General features: G+C 38.1%; 1 pseudogene; it reads left to right on the top strand.

The window, feature by feature from the left end:
- LOC121040423 (actin, clone 302-like) overlaps nt 1-14213 on the top strand; it is an 86485-nt pseudogene that overhangs the window by 25913 nt on the left and 46359 nt on the right.

Raw genomic sequence — 14213 nt, forward strand, 5'->3', positions numbered from 1 at the left:
GCTTCTTGGGAAGAAGAGCCTAAGTGTCTCGTCTTCCTGTGTGAGAAGCTTGTTACGGGTTCTGTGTCACTTGAGCATGATGAGGAAGAGCACAGCTATAGATTCAGAGAGATCCAAAATCACTGGGCAGTTTTTCTAACCTTTTAAACCAATATAAAAAAATAGGGACATTAGTACTTTTTTTTTCAGGACTATTTTAATCTTCCTCAACGTTCAAAGAATTACAGATAAAAATCAGTAAGCTATTGTGTCAAGATATAACATATAAAAATAAAATGGTATTATAGACGAAGTCAGAAACATTTTTATTTTTAAATATAATTTGTCAAATTAGCTAACATACAGTGTGTAAAGTGTGCTCTGGGTTTTGGTTTTTGGGGTAGATTCCCATGGTTCATCGCTTACATACAGCACCCAGTGCTCATCCCAACAAGTATCCTCCTCAATGCCCATCACCCATTTTCCCCTCTCCCCCACCCCTTTTTCCCCACCCCACCCCCATCCACCTTCAGTTTGTTCTCTGTATTTAAGAGTCTCTTGTGGTTTGCTTCTCTTCCTCTGTATTAACTTTCCCCTTCCCTTCCCCCATCGTCTTCTGTTAAGTTTCTCAGAGTCCACATATGACTGAAAAGCATATGATATCTGTCTTTCTCTGACTGACTTATTTCACTCAGCATACCTTCCAGTTCCATCTACATTACTGCAAATGACATGATTTCATTCTTTCTCATTGCCAAGTAGTATTCCATTATATATATAAACCACATCTTCTTTATCCATTCATCAGCTTATGGACATTTGGGCTCTTTCCATAATTTGGCTATTGTTAAAAGCGCTGCTAGAAACATTGGGGCACATGTGATCCTAGGAATCAGCACTCCTGTATCCCTTGGATAAATTCCTACTAGTCCTATTGCTGCGTCCTAAGGTAGCTCTAGTTTTAACTTTTTGAGGAACCTCCACATTGTTGTCCAGAGTGGTTGCACCAGTTTGCATTCCCACCAACAGCACAAGAAGGTTCCCATTTCTCCACATCCTCGCCAGCATCTGTTATTTCCTGAGTTGTTAATTTTAGCCACTCTGACCAGTATGAGGTGGTATCTCAGTGTAGTTTTGATTTGTATTTCCCTAGTAAGTGATGTTGAGCATCTTTTCATGTGTCTGTTGGCCATATGGATGTCTTCTTTAGAAAAGTGTCTATTCATGACTTCTGACCATTTCTATACTGAATTATTTGTTTTTCAGGTGTTGAGTTTCATAAGTTCTTTATAGATTTTAGATACTAACCCTTTACCTGATATGTCATTTGCAAATACCTTTTCCTGTTCCATCAGTTGCCTTTTAGTTTTGTTGATTATTTACTTTGCAGTGCAGAAGCTTTTTATCTTGATGAGGTCCTAATACTTCATTTTTACTTTCAATTCCCTTGCCTTTAGAGATGTGTCAAGCAAGAAATTTTTGCAGCTGAGATCAAAGAGGTTGTTGCCTGCTGTCTCCTCTAGGGTTTTGATGGTTTCCTGTCTCACATTTAGGTCTTTCATCCATTCTGAGTTTATTTTTGTGTATGGTGTAAGACAGTGGCCTACTTTCATTTTTCTGCATGTTGTTGTCCAGTTCTCCCAGCACCATTTGCTAAACATTTTTTTTTACATTGGATACTTTTTCCTGTTTTGTCAAAGATTAGTTGGCCATGCATTTGTGGGCCCAATTCTGGGTTCCCTATTCTATTCCCTTGGTCTATGTGTCTGTTTTTGTGCCAATACCATACTGTCTTGATGATTACAGCTTTGTGGTAGAGGCTGAAGTTTCAGATTGTGATGCCTCCTGCTTTGGTTTTCTTCTTTGATATTACTTTGCCTATTTGGGGTCTTTTGTGGTCCCATACAAATTTTAGGATAGTTACTTCCCACTTTGAGGAGAATGCCAGTGCAAATTTGATTGGGATTTCACTGAATGTGTAGATTGCTTTGGGTACTAGTGACATTTTAATAATACTTATTCTTCCAAACGTGAAATGTTTTTCCATTTCTTTGTATCTTCAATTTCCTTCATAAGCTTTCTATAGTTTTCAGCATACAGATCTTTTACATCTTTGATTAGGTTGATTCCTAGGTATTTTATGGTTCTTGGTGCAATTGTAAATGGGATAAGTTTCTTGATTTCTCTTCCTGTTGCTTCATTTTTGGTGTATAAAAATGCAACTGATTTCAGTACATTGGTTTTGTACCCTGTGACTTTGCTGAATTCATGTATCAGTTCTAGCAGTCTTTTGGTGGAGATTTTCAGGTTTTCCATGTAGAATATCATGTCTGTGAATTTTGATGCCTTTTATTTCCTTTTGTTGTCTGATTGCTGATGCTAGAACTTCCAACACTATGTTAAACAACAGTGGTGAGAGTGGACATCCCTGTCGTGTTCCTGATCTCAGGGAAAAAGCTCTCAGTTTTTCCTCATTGAGGATGATATTAGCTGTGGGCTTTTGATATATGGCTTTTATGATGTTTAGATATGTTCCTTCTATCCCCACTTTCTTGAGGGTTTTTATTAATAAATGGTGCTGTATTTTGTCAGATGCTTTTTCTGCATCTATTGACAGGATCATAAGTTTCTTATCCTTTCTTTTATTAATGTGATGTATCATGTTGATTGATTTGTGAATATTGAACCAGCCCTGCAGCCCAGGAATGAATCCCACTTGATCATGGTGAATAATTCTTTTTAAATGTTGTTGAATTCTATTTGCTAGTATGTTATTGAGAATTTTTGCGTCTGTGTTCATCAGGGATATTGGCTTGTAATTCTCCTTTTCTGTGGGGTCTCTGTCTGGTTTGGGAATCAAGGTAATGCTGGCTTCATAGAATGAGTCTGGAAGTCTTCCTCCCATTTCTATTTTTTGGAACAGTTTGAGAAGGGATACGTATTCACTCTGCTTTAAATGTCTGATAGAATTCCCCTGGAAAGCCATCTGGCCCAGGATTCTTATTTGTTGGGAGATTTTTGATAACTGACTCAATTTCTTCACTAGTTATGGGTTTGTTCAGATTTCTATGTCTTCCTTTTTGAGTTTTGGTAGTGTGTGGGTGTCTAGGAATTTGTTTCTTCCAGGTTGTCCAGTTTGTTGGCATAGAATTTTTCATAATATTATCTGATAATTGCTTGTATTTCTGAGGGATTGGTTGTGATAAATCCATTTTCATTCATGATCTTATATATTTGGGTCCTCTCTCTTGAGAAGTCTGGCTAGGGGGTTATTAATGTTGTTTATTTTTTCAAAAAAACAACTCTTAGTTTCATCTATTCTACTGTTTTTTTTTTTTTTTGGATTCTATATTGTTTACTTCTCTGCTCACTTTGGAGTTTCTTGATTATTCCTTTAGATGTGCTGTTAGATTTTGTATTTGGGATTTTTCTTATTTCTTGAGATAGGCCTGGATTGCAATGTATTTTCCTTTTAAAACTGCCTTTGCTAAGTCCCAAAGAGTTTGGGTTGTTGTGTTTTTGTTTTCATTTGTTTCCATATATTTTTAAATTTCTTCTTTAAATGCCTGGTTAGGCCATTAATTCTTTAGTAGGATGTTCTTTAACTTCCATGTATTTGGAGATTTTCCAAACTTTTCCTGTGGTTGATTTCAAGTTTCTTAGCATTGTGATCTAAAAGTGTGAATGGTATCATTTGAATTCTTTTATATTTATTGAGGGCTGTTTTGTGACCCAGTATGTGATCTATCTTGGAGAATGTTCAATGTGCACTTGAGAAGAATGTGTATTCTGCTTTGGGATGAAAAGTTCTAAATGTATCTGTGAAGTCCATCTGGTCCAGTGTATCATTCAAGGCCATTGTTTCTTTAATGATTTTCTGTCTGGATGATCTATCCATTGTTGTAAGTGGAGTATTAAAGTCCCCTGCAGTTACCACATTCTTACCAATAAGATTGCTTATGTTTGTGATTCATTTTTTATATATTTGGGTGCTTCCAAATTCAGTGCATAAACATTTATAATTGTTAGCTCTTCTTGGTGGATAGACCCTAATTATGATATAATGTACTTCATCTCTTGTTACAGCTTTTAGTTTAAAATCTAATTTGTCTGATATAAGTATGGCTACTCCAGCTTTCTTTTGACTTCCAGTAGCATGATAGCTGGTTCTCCACCCCTCACTTTCAATCTGAAGGTGTCCTCAGGTCTAAAATAAGTCTCTTGTAGACAGCAAATAGATGGTGCTTTTTTTTTTAAATCCATTCTAATACCCTATGTCTTTTGATTGAAGTCCATTTACATTCAGTGTTATCATTGAAAGATATAGATTTAGAGTCATTGTGTTATCTGTAGGTTCCATGGTTGTAGTGATGTCTCTGGTTCTTTGTAGCTTTTGCAGTGTTCCACTCACAGAGTCCCCCTCAGGATCTCTTGTAGGGCTGGTTTAGTGGTGATGAATTCCTTCAGTTTTTGTTTGGGAAAACCTTTTATATCTCCTCCTATTCTGAATAACAGGCTTGCTGATCAAAGGATTCTTGGCTGCATATTTTTCCTATTCATAACATTGAAAATTTACTGCCACTCCTTTCTGGTGTGCCAGGTTTCAGTAGATAGGTCTGCTACTATTCTTATGTGTCCACCCTTCTAAGTTAAGGCCAGTTTGTACCTAGGTGCTTTCAGAATTCTCTCTTTATCTTTGTATTTTGCCAATTTCACTATGATATATCATGTAGAAGATCGATTCCTATTATGTCTGAAGGGAGTTTTCTATGCCTCCTGGATTTCAATGTCTATTTCCATCCCCAGATTGGGGAAGTTCTCAGCTATGATTTGTTCAAGTATACCTTTGGCCCCTTTCTCTTTCTTCTTCTTCTGAAACTCCTATGATATGGATATTGTTCTGTTTCATTGAATCACTTATTTCTCTAATTCTCCCCTCATGGTCCAGAATTCTTTAATCTTTTTCTCAGCTTCATCTTTTTCCATAATTTTATCTTATATTTCACTTAGTCTCTCCTCTGCCTCTTCAATCCTCACTGACACCACCCCCAGTTTACTTTGCAGCTCATTGACACCATGTTTTAATTCATAATGACTATTTTTTGTTCCTTGATCTCCCAGCAACAGATTCTCTGCTGTCTTCTATGCTTTTGTCAAGCCAAGCAATTAATCTTAGGACTATTATTCTAAATTCTTGTTCAGTTATATTGTTTATATCTTTTTTTAATGTTTATTTATTTATTTTTGAGAGAGAGAGAGAGAGAGAGAGCACGAGCAGGGGAGGACCAGAGAGAGAGGGAGACACAGAATCCGAAACAGGCTCCAGGCTCCAAGCTGTCATCACAGAGCCGGATGTGGGACTCGGAACTCACAAACTGTGGGATCATGACCTGAGCCAAAGCCAGATGCTCAACCCACTGAGCCACCCAGGCACCCCTGTTTATATCTTTTTTGAGCAATTCTTTAGCTGTCATTTCTCCCTGGAACTACTTTTGAGGAAAATTCTTCCGTTTCATCATTTTGGCTAGTTTTCTGTCCTTTATGTGTTCTAAACACTTGTTATGTGCCCTGCACCTTCAGGCCCTACTATATTAAAGAGGGGCCATACACTGTCCAGGGTCTGGCCCTTCAAGGAGGTGTTTTTTTGGAGAGTGTTAGTTGCTCTCTGTTGTTGTGACTTTGGTTACTTTATCTCCCTACTCATAGTCATGTGTTGGACCTGCCACCAGGTGTGCTTCAATTTGTTCCTTGAAGTAGCCCTGGAAAGGAAAACAAACAAGAAAAACAGAAAACAAAACCACACATACAGGGGAAAAAAGCAAAAAAAAAAAAAAAAAAAAAAACCAAATACAGCAACAAGTATAGAATAGGGTAGAGGAGGTGCTGTTGTAAGAGTCCTTATCCCATACAAAGACAGAAATGACAGGGGCCGGGAAAAAGAAAAGAAAAGAAAAATTGACCAGACAGAGAAACTATTCAGCTTAATCCAGAGAGAGAGAAAGGAAAGGAAAGAAGGTGTAGAACATGTATAAAGAGAATAGATTGAATATGTCTGCTTAAACCAACAACCAGAGTAACCATACTAGAGGAGGGAAGAGATATGGAGAGAAGGAAGTACGTGTATGTGTATATTTCTCTCTCTATATATATATTTCTGTGTGCGTGTGTGTGTTTAGAGAGAGAGAGAGGATTGTCTGAGAATTAAATTGGGCAATGCAACAGTGCTGGTCTGGGGGATGGGCTGTCTGGTTTGTCAGTGTCAATCCGGCTGCAGTAGATAAGCAGCTACCCAGCAGAGGGGAGTGGTTTGGTGTAGGTGGGTCCTGCCTCCCCTGTGGGCCCACTGTCCCTTCCCTGAAGCCCCATTTTGTTGGTGATGGGGAGAAAAATGGCAACAGCCCAGTCTCTTCTTCACGGACCAGGTGTCCCAAACCACTCTGTTCAAGCCGTCCTCACTGTGCTAACGGTGCAAACGAAGTGATTTGTCCTGCTCTGCCTACTCCCCTGCCTTCACTGGTGCTTGGCTGGGATTTAAACCCCGATGTCTTAAAGATTGCCACTTCCTGAATCCTGGCTCTGGGGAACAGATGCCCCGCCGCCTCAGTGCCATGTGTGCAGTTTGTCCCACTCTGCCAACTCCCATGCTTCCCTGGTGCTCGGCTGGGACTTAAACCCTGGTGTCTTTAAGGTTCCTACTCTGCCCCAGTTTTGGGGAAGTGCCGCCCTGTGCGGCCGATATATGGCCTCTGGCTGGTGGGCACAGGCAGCCTTTGCCCTTTGAGTGGGTATATACCCACAGCACTCCAGAGAGTGGATCGCTTTCTCCCACTGTGGACTGTGCCTCTGAACTAGTTACTGAGCCTGCGACTGGCTCCCCTCCTCCCAGGTGCGGGATCTGGGCAGCTGGCCCCAGTCTGGAGAAAGCCCCGCAGTTAGAGATTGGATCTTTCTCCATCCAACTTTGTGGTTTTTCTCTCCTCCAGATACTGTCCTACACTTCCCCAGCCTCTTTCTCTTCCCTTTGTCTCTTGGCAGAAGGGGATCCCTCCCCTCCCCTCTCCATTCCTCTGCCGCTCGTTTGTTTTATCTCTCCCAGTTCAGGATCCAGGTACTTATGGCCCACCGGGTTGTCCTTACAGGCATCTCTGTCACTTTGCCACCCAGACGCTTGGAGTTCAAAGTCCTTTGGCCTCAACACTGCTGTGTTTGCAAGACGAGGGAACTTCGGATCCCCTTACTTCACAATGTTGGCCCCTCCTCCCCAGAAACATATTAAATTCTTTTCCCCCAAGTTAAAATTGGTGACGGAGAAAAATTGGCATAACATATATATATTTTCTTTTTTGCCTATATATGTTATACATTCTCCAAAAAAATATTAATCCCTAAAAAACATGTTCGTACCATTGCTTTAAAATTAAAACAAACAAAACACCCCCTCATTGGTTTACTAAGCTCAAAAGCAAAATGGGCTTTCTAATATGGGATACTCTTTCAGATAACTTATATTTTATGTATTTTTCAGCTGATATTTCGCAAGGCTTTTCTGCTCATGATTCTGATAATCTTTCCACATTTTTACTTCCAAGAAACTTGCCAAAAGGGAGCAGATTGGCCGCTACAGCCAAAAATGCAAGAGCAAGTAGATCGTAGGGGAATCCAGCCAACCAGAGGGTGTTCCCATTAAACTGTCAAGCGCAGGTTACTTCAAGAGAACACTGAACTGCAGTGTAGATCTAGCATTTACCAAAATAAAAATGCACATGGCGTCAAGGATGGGACTGTAAATTATGGACTTACGGAAGCAGGTAATGTGGAAATTTCTATAATTCCCATTTCTGTCAGCATTCCTTTGAGAGCTATTTGTCTTGGTCTGCAACTTGATTGTGGCTTTTATCAGCCAGGATGAGCTCCTGTAGCAATGAACCCAACCCACAGTGGACAGATAAAAGCAGCAGAAACAATATCGAGGCTGATTTACACAGCACTTCTCATTTACATTCTTTACCTCTGCTCCGATTACCAGTGCCACTAATGTCACCATTTGTGAGGTTTTTTTTGGAGGCTTGCAGATATGAAATGGGTTCTGGAAGCCTCCAGGAATATATTTTAATAAGCTAAGGGAGAAAATAGTTATTAAGATAACAAAATGCTTTTTCACTGACACAATTAACAAGCATATTTTTAAAGCTGTTGGGGATAATAGCTGTTCTAGTCATATAACTATCTTAAGGATACGAACTTCTGCTTTTACTTACAAAATGTGATTGTTTTATGCGTGGGTGTGTGCGTGGAATGATGGTAGAGATAAAGGTGTGTGTATTTACATCCACACTTTCCCGGACTATTAAGTATACCCTAAATCATAACATGAAATTAAAATTTTAAGGACAAATATTTGATTCATAGGTATATTTATATATTAGTAAGTTTCAAATGAGAAGGTGTTTGATAAATAGTCATTTAGAGGCTGGATAAACCTTATCAATAATTTCTAGACAACGATTCTAAGCTGTTAAGGAAAATATTTTGTCTATGTATTTATTCCTTGACTGTCCACTAGAAATAAGGGAAGGTTGGAAAATGGGATATTAGATCTGTTTAAACATATACTAAATTAATAAACATATTTTCAAAAAAGTTTATAGACTAGTTCTTAACTCTCCAAGAAGCTGAGTGGATAAATATATTTAATGAAAGAAATATAATGTTAAAATATGCTTCTATTTGTGGTCATTATTCTTTTTATTTTAAAGTTGCTATTTTTTTCTTTATCCCTTAGGGCTTCATTCCAAAAGACCAATTCTCTGTTGGTATTAAAGTCATTCCCTGGCAGAAATGCAATGCTTAGGGGAACACATTAGCATTTCCTTCCCTACTAGTCTAGTTCAGTGGTTAAGAGCATAGGCTGTGGAGCCAGACTGCTTAGATTTGAATTTCAACTTTACAATTTAATAGCTGGGTGATTTAAAGCAAATTACTTAAACTCTCTCTAAGCATTCATCTTCTCTTTGGGGAAAAAATGGGAAAATACTTTCCTTATAGAAGAGGTATATGGTGAGGAGTAAAGCACTGAGCACAGTACCTGTCTCAGAGTAAAAACTAAATGAATGGGAGCCCTTATTATTTCCAAAATGTAATGGCATTCAGCAACCCCATGAGCAGCAGCTAACCAAGTATTAACTGTCTTGGTGACATGTAAAAGGCACGTGATGTCTACAAACATGTTACTGCACTGAGAATTATGATTGTGACCCATTTGTCTTCTCATCTAGAAGCTGATTTTTGGTGTTGCCCATTGCTAAATTCAGCCCCTTTATTCAAAGTTTACAAATTTACTAAGCTCTCATGGTTTTGGTAATTTTATTGACAATTTTAAAGGTCCTGTGGAGAAATCCTATTTAAAAATTCTACTTGATTCTTATCCAAACCCATATTTTAAGTTTTTCTCCAGGAAAGGTTTATATAACCCCCATCATTGGCAACTGTCCTTTTCTTTAAACTTAACCCAGAGGGGCGCCTGGGTGGCTCAGTCAGTTAGGCGTCCGACTTCAGCTCAGGTCACGATCTCGTGGTCCGCGAGTTTGAGCCCCGTGTCGGGCTCTGGGCTGATGGCTCGGAGCCTGGAGCCTGCTTCCGATTCTGTGTTTCCCTCTCTCTCTGCCCCTCCCCCGTTCATGCTGTGTCTCTCTCTGTCTCAAAAATAAATAAACGTTAAAAAAAAAAAAAAAATTAAACTTAACCCAGAGAACCAGAATCTCCTCACTATTGTCATTATACTGAGTAATTAAGACTAGATCCTGTTTCTACCTTTAAATTTTCTTTTTACCAGTCATTTCATCTCCCAACAACAACAACAAAAACCTTCCAATGGCAGATTCCTTTAGAATGTACTGATGGCTATATAAAAAAAAATCTTTCTCGGGGCTCCTGGGTGGCTCAGTTGGTTGAGTGACCCACTTTGGCTCAGCTCATGATCTCGTGGTCAGTGAGTTCGAGCCCCGCGTCGGGCTCTGTGCTGCCCAGCTTGGAGACTGGAGCCTGCTTCGGATTCTGTGTGTCTCTCTCTCTGCTCCACCCCTGCTCACGCTCTGTCTCTCTGTCTCTCAAAAGTGAATAGTTTTAAAAAAAATATTTCTCCCACCCTATTTCTCACCCTCCCCTTCTCTCTCTCTGTCCCTAGTATTTATTTCAATTTCTATTTAATTATTTGAGGCAAACACTTCCTTTGAATGTCATGTTTCCAACCTTTAATTCATAGACTCCATATTTGTTAAAGGAACAATTAAATGAGTCAGGGTAGGAATGTATTTCATAAACAAATTCAGAATGGAAACTACCTCAGTAAAGCAATGTTTATAATCTGACACATAACTATTTGTAAAACACAGGCTAATTATTACGCCTGGCCATGTGCATCATTCAATATAAGATTAAATTTCATAGATTTGAATACCTAGCATCCACATCCTCAAAAAATTTACTTTTACATTCATTCATCTGGGTTGTATTAGCATCAAAAATATATATCTTATTAGATCAATGATCCACAGATGAAACTCATTATCTTTTGTAAAAGGAAATAGCTATAATTAATCAACTATTTTAAGCTTTCAGGAACATTAATACATTTACACACACACACACACACACACACACACACACACATAAACTCAGTGTTGAGCACTATATGCCTTCAATAAAGATGATCTATTAAGATCATCTTTGATCTTACAGATATTGTTGATATTGTTGATCAGAATATGGCATTTTACAGTTAGGTATCAGAGTTGTTATGATAATACATTAAAACATAATATTAAATGTCCCAAATCCATTACAAGAGAATTCTATTTCTAAGAATTAAATAAGGCAGTGTATATTTTGAAATTCGTAAATACATTTATAGTGATCTTTAGAAGAATCATTGACAGATTTTGCTAACGATCGTTTACTATGGTTTGGGCAGTTTGAAATACCTACACTGTTAAGCCTTTAAAATCAAAACACCAAAATTTTAACATAAGATAATATTTTTATAAAGCATATGAAAAAATAATTAGGACATGAATTATGGCAAATTTCCACCAGGCAATGGTGTGTGAAACAGTCATACATAGGAGATGAAACTTGAACACCTGAGGAAAGAAAGGCAACATGGATTGGGTTCTGACACATCCAGAAAATGCAAGAACAAGCTAAAAGTTACCTATGTTAAAGCCATATTTAAAAAGATGTATAAGAACTACCAGTTGTCCTCCAGTACTTTCATCTGTGACTTATGGAAGCAACCCTTTGGTAGAGGATGCTCTGTGAGGTCTACCTGCCCCACAGCCAGAAGTAAACAGTGTTCCATTATCAATCAGGCTAGAACAAAGATGATGCATATGTTTTCGTTACTACAGTGATTAATTATTTTCACTGTGCCTTGGTTAATTTGCTCTGAATTATTGTACTTGCTCTCTGTTCACCAAGCTCATTTGCCTTCCTAACCGAGTACAGCACATAGACAATAACACTATGGTTCCATTAGTTCAGATGGCAGGTGGGCCTTAGAACTGAATCCAAATGGTAATAAGTAGTACAATTGGAAAAGACCAGTAGGGACACAAGAAGAGGGGAAGAGGAAGAAGGGAAGGGACATTTATCCTTTTTAAAGGAAGCTTTGTGATTAAAGAAGAAAAAGACATAATGAGGCAATTTTATACATGTCATTTTTCATATGTAGAAACAACACAAAACTACTGGAAAAATAGATTATTCTCTGAGACTTAGAAGAACTTGGTCTAAAAACCCAAGAGTTTGTTCCTTATGGAAAAACAAGCCTCTTCTGTTCCTGTGCAGTAAATTTACCAGTAACAAGAGGAAATTAGCATGGAGATACTGGCTGTTAGCATCAGGATTTGATTTTTGCAAAGGATAAACAAGGACTTTTTATTTTATCTTTGCTTAATGAGCAAACTGGCTCCAAAGACATGCAAAACTTTTTCGGCATTGTGCCTACAACTTATGTCACAGCTTCAAGGAACAAGGTGTCAGCCCTGATGGTGCTCACACTAGGGACTTTATAGCTCATTCATTTCTGCCATGCTTCCCCCTCACCCAGGGTTACAGGGCCACAAGGGACAATGCACCCTTTGGACCATTTGTGGTTTATGAATTGTAAATCCAAAGAGAGGGAGAGACAGCTTGACTGAACCCAAATTATGTTACAATAGATGGTAATGAATGTCCTGTTTTAGCAGGATAATAGAACCCCTGCTTATTGGCAGTCATTCAGACTCGATCTCTCTCATCCATTTTCTCTCTTGGCCTTGACCCTAATCCAGCAATTGCACTTCCCCAGCTGCTCTTTAAGCTGCCTCATTAGCAGCGCACCATTGGGCAGCTCCCATGACAGTCATCCAATGGGATGAAAGTGACATGGGGCCAAAGACTGTAACTGATTGGCAAGCATTGCAATGAAATATGAGACAGGGTTAGATGAAGAAGGCTTTTGAGAGTGTTTGTAGAGACTGAACAGTTAAGGAATTTTAGTCACATGTTAACTTCACTATTCAGCTTTTTGTTTTCCTAAACTGTAGGAAAAAAGCCCACAAAATTCTTTATAGTCATAAAGAATAAATTTGGCATTAAATACATTTTTTTACTAAAATGTTAAGTTTATTTCACTGTATAATATAGATACTTTAGCCACAGAAATAGCTTAAATCCCATTGATATTTTCATAAAATTCTTAGAATAAGATTGTAATTCAGCAACATGCTATTTTTAGAACCATTTAGAAATAGGCAAAAAATATCTACATCATTTGAGAAAATCTAGTGCATTTGTTATCTATTCTTTTCCTGTTATAAATCTAGTTTACATTTTTATAAATTCATACAGAATGTAACTTTGTAGTAATAACTTGGCACTAAATTAACACAACTGAAAATAACTTTTTCAACATATATTATCTCCACATTAACTCTGTATCACTGAATTTATTCTAGTTATTGCAACATTCATGTAATACCCCACTTTAACTTCCTTCTTATAACCTCCAGGATATGAATTGTGTTAATGTTTATATTTATGTTGGTATTAATTCTTTTCATTGTCAAACTCCTCTACATCAAAGTAAGTAATTCTTTCCTCTGGACTCATAAAAAACATTTGTCATGTCTTAAAATCTCTTAGCTTCCAAATATTTAAATACTTACAGGCATTACCATTTTTATTCACCTGGTAATTTTTGAGTCTCTATAATGACCCAGGTACTATTCTGTAAGTCCCAGAACTATTCAAATTAGTCCAGTAGTGAACTTGTTCTCAAATCCTACCGTTTGGTGGAAAAAGATATTTACTGGGCCACATAATAGAATGTAGTAAATGTGATGAAATGGGCATGACCTTAAGTGACATAGAAGTCTAGAAGAAAGCACATTAAGAATCTTTGAATTCCCCAGGAATGTACATCTGAACAAACCCTTAAATTCATATATATAAGCTAACTGAAGGTAAGATTAGGCGAATGGAAAGTATTTCAGGCAGAGAGAAAACTACAAGGGCATCTAGAGCATGCTTTTTTTTTTTTAGTTTTTAACATATTCATTTATTTTTTGGGAGACAGAGTACAAGCAGGGGAGGGTCATAGAGAGAGGGAGACACAGTCTGAAGCAGGGTCCAGGCTCTGAGCTGTCAGCACAGAGCCTGACGTGGGGCTCAAACCCAGGAAGCGCGGGATCATGACCTGGGCCGAAGTTGGATGCTTAACCAATTGAGCAACCCAGACGCTCCTAGAACATGCTTTTTTAAACTCTTGGAATGTGATGAACAGACATTATCAAGACAACTTAAGAGGTCAGGAGATATATACAAAGGGAAGTAAAATACAAAGGTTCAGAGACCCAGTAGTTGCAGAAATATACATGAAGATTCACTCAGATGCTCTGTAAAAATTCAACTACATTCCCTAGTCTTCTCTGTTTAGTTATCTTATTTGTTTATACGGTATAATTCTTACAAGTCTTTCAAGAGAAGAAGCATGATGGTTTCAGTATAACCAAAACCCTAGTTGCAGCTTTTTATAGCAATATAAGTCCTAAATTTATATTAGCTGCCCTTGAATCATATGTCCTTCCTTGCTTACATGAATGGTAACTAGGGAGAAGGTCAGAGAGTTGATGACTCAGTGGATTTTCAGGGTTTAGCTGCTTAAGGTTGAATCCTGCAGCAAGACTGTGGGAGGC

The sequence above is a fragment of the Herpailurus yagouaroundi genome, unplaced genomic scaffold, assembly GCF_014898765.1.
Source record: "Herpailurus yagouaroundi ecotype Mexico unplaced genomic scaffold, PumYag 28, whole genome shotgun sequence".
NCBI lineage: Eukaryota > Metazoa > Chordata > Mammalia > Carnivora > Felidae > Herpailurus > Herpailurus yagouaroundi.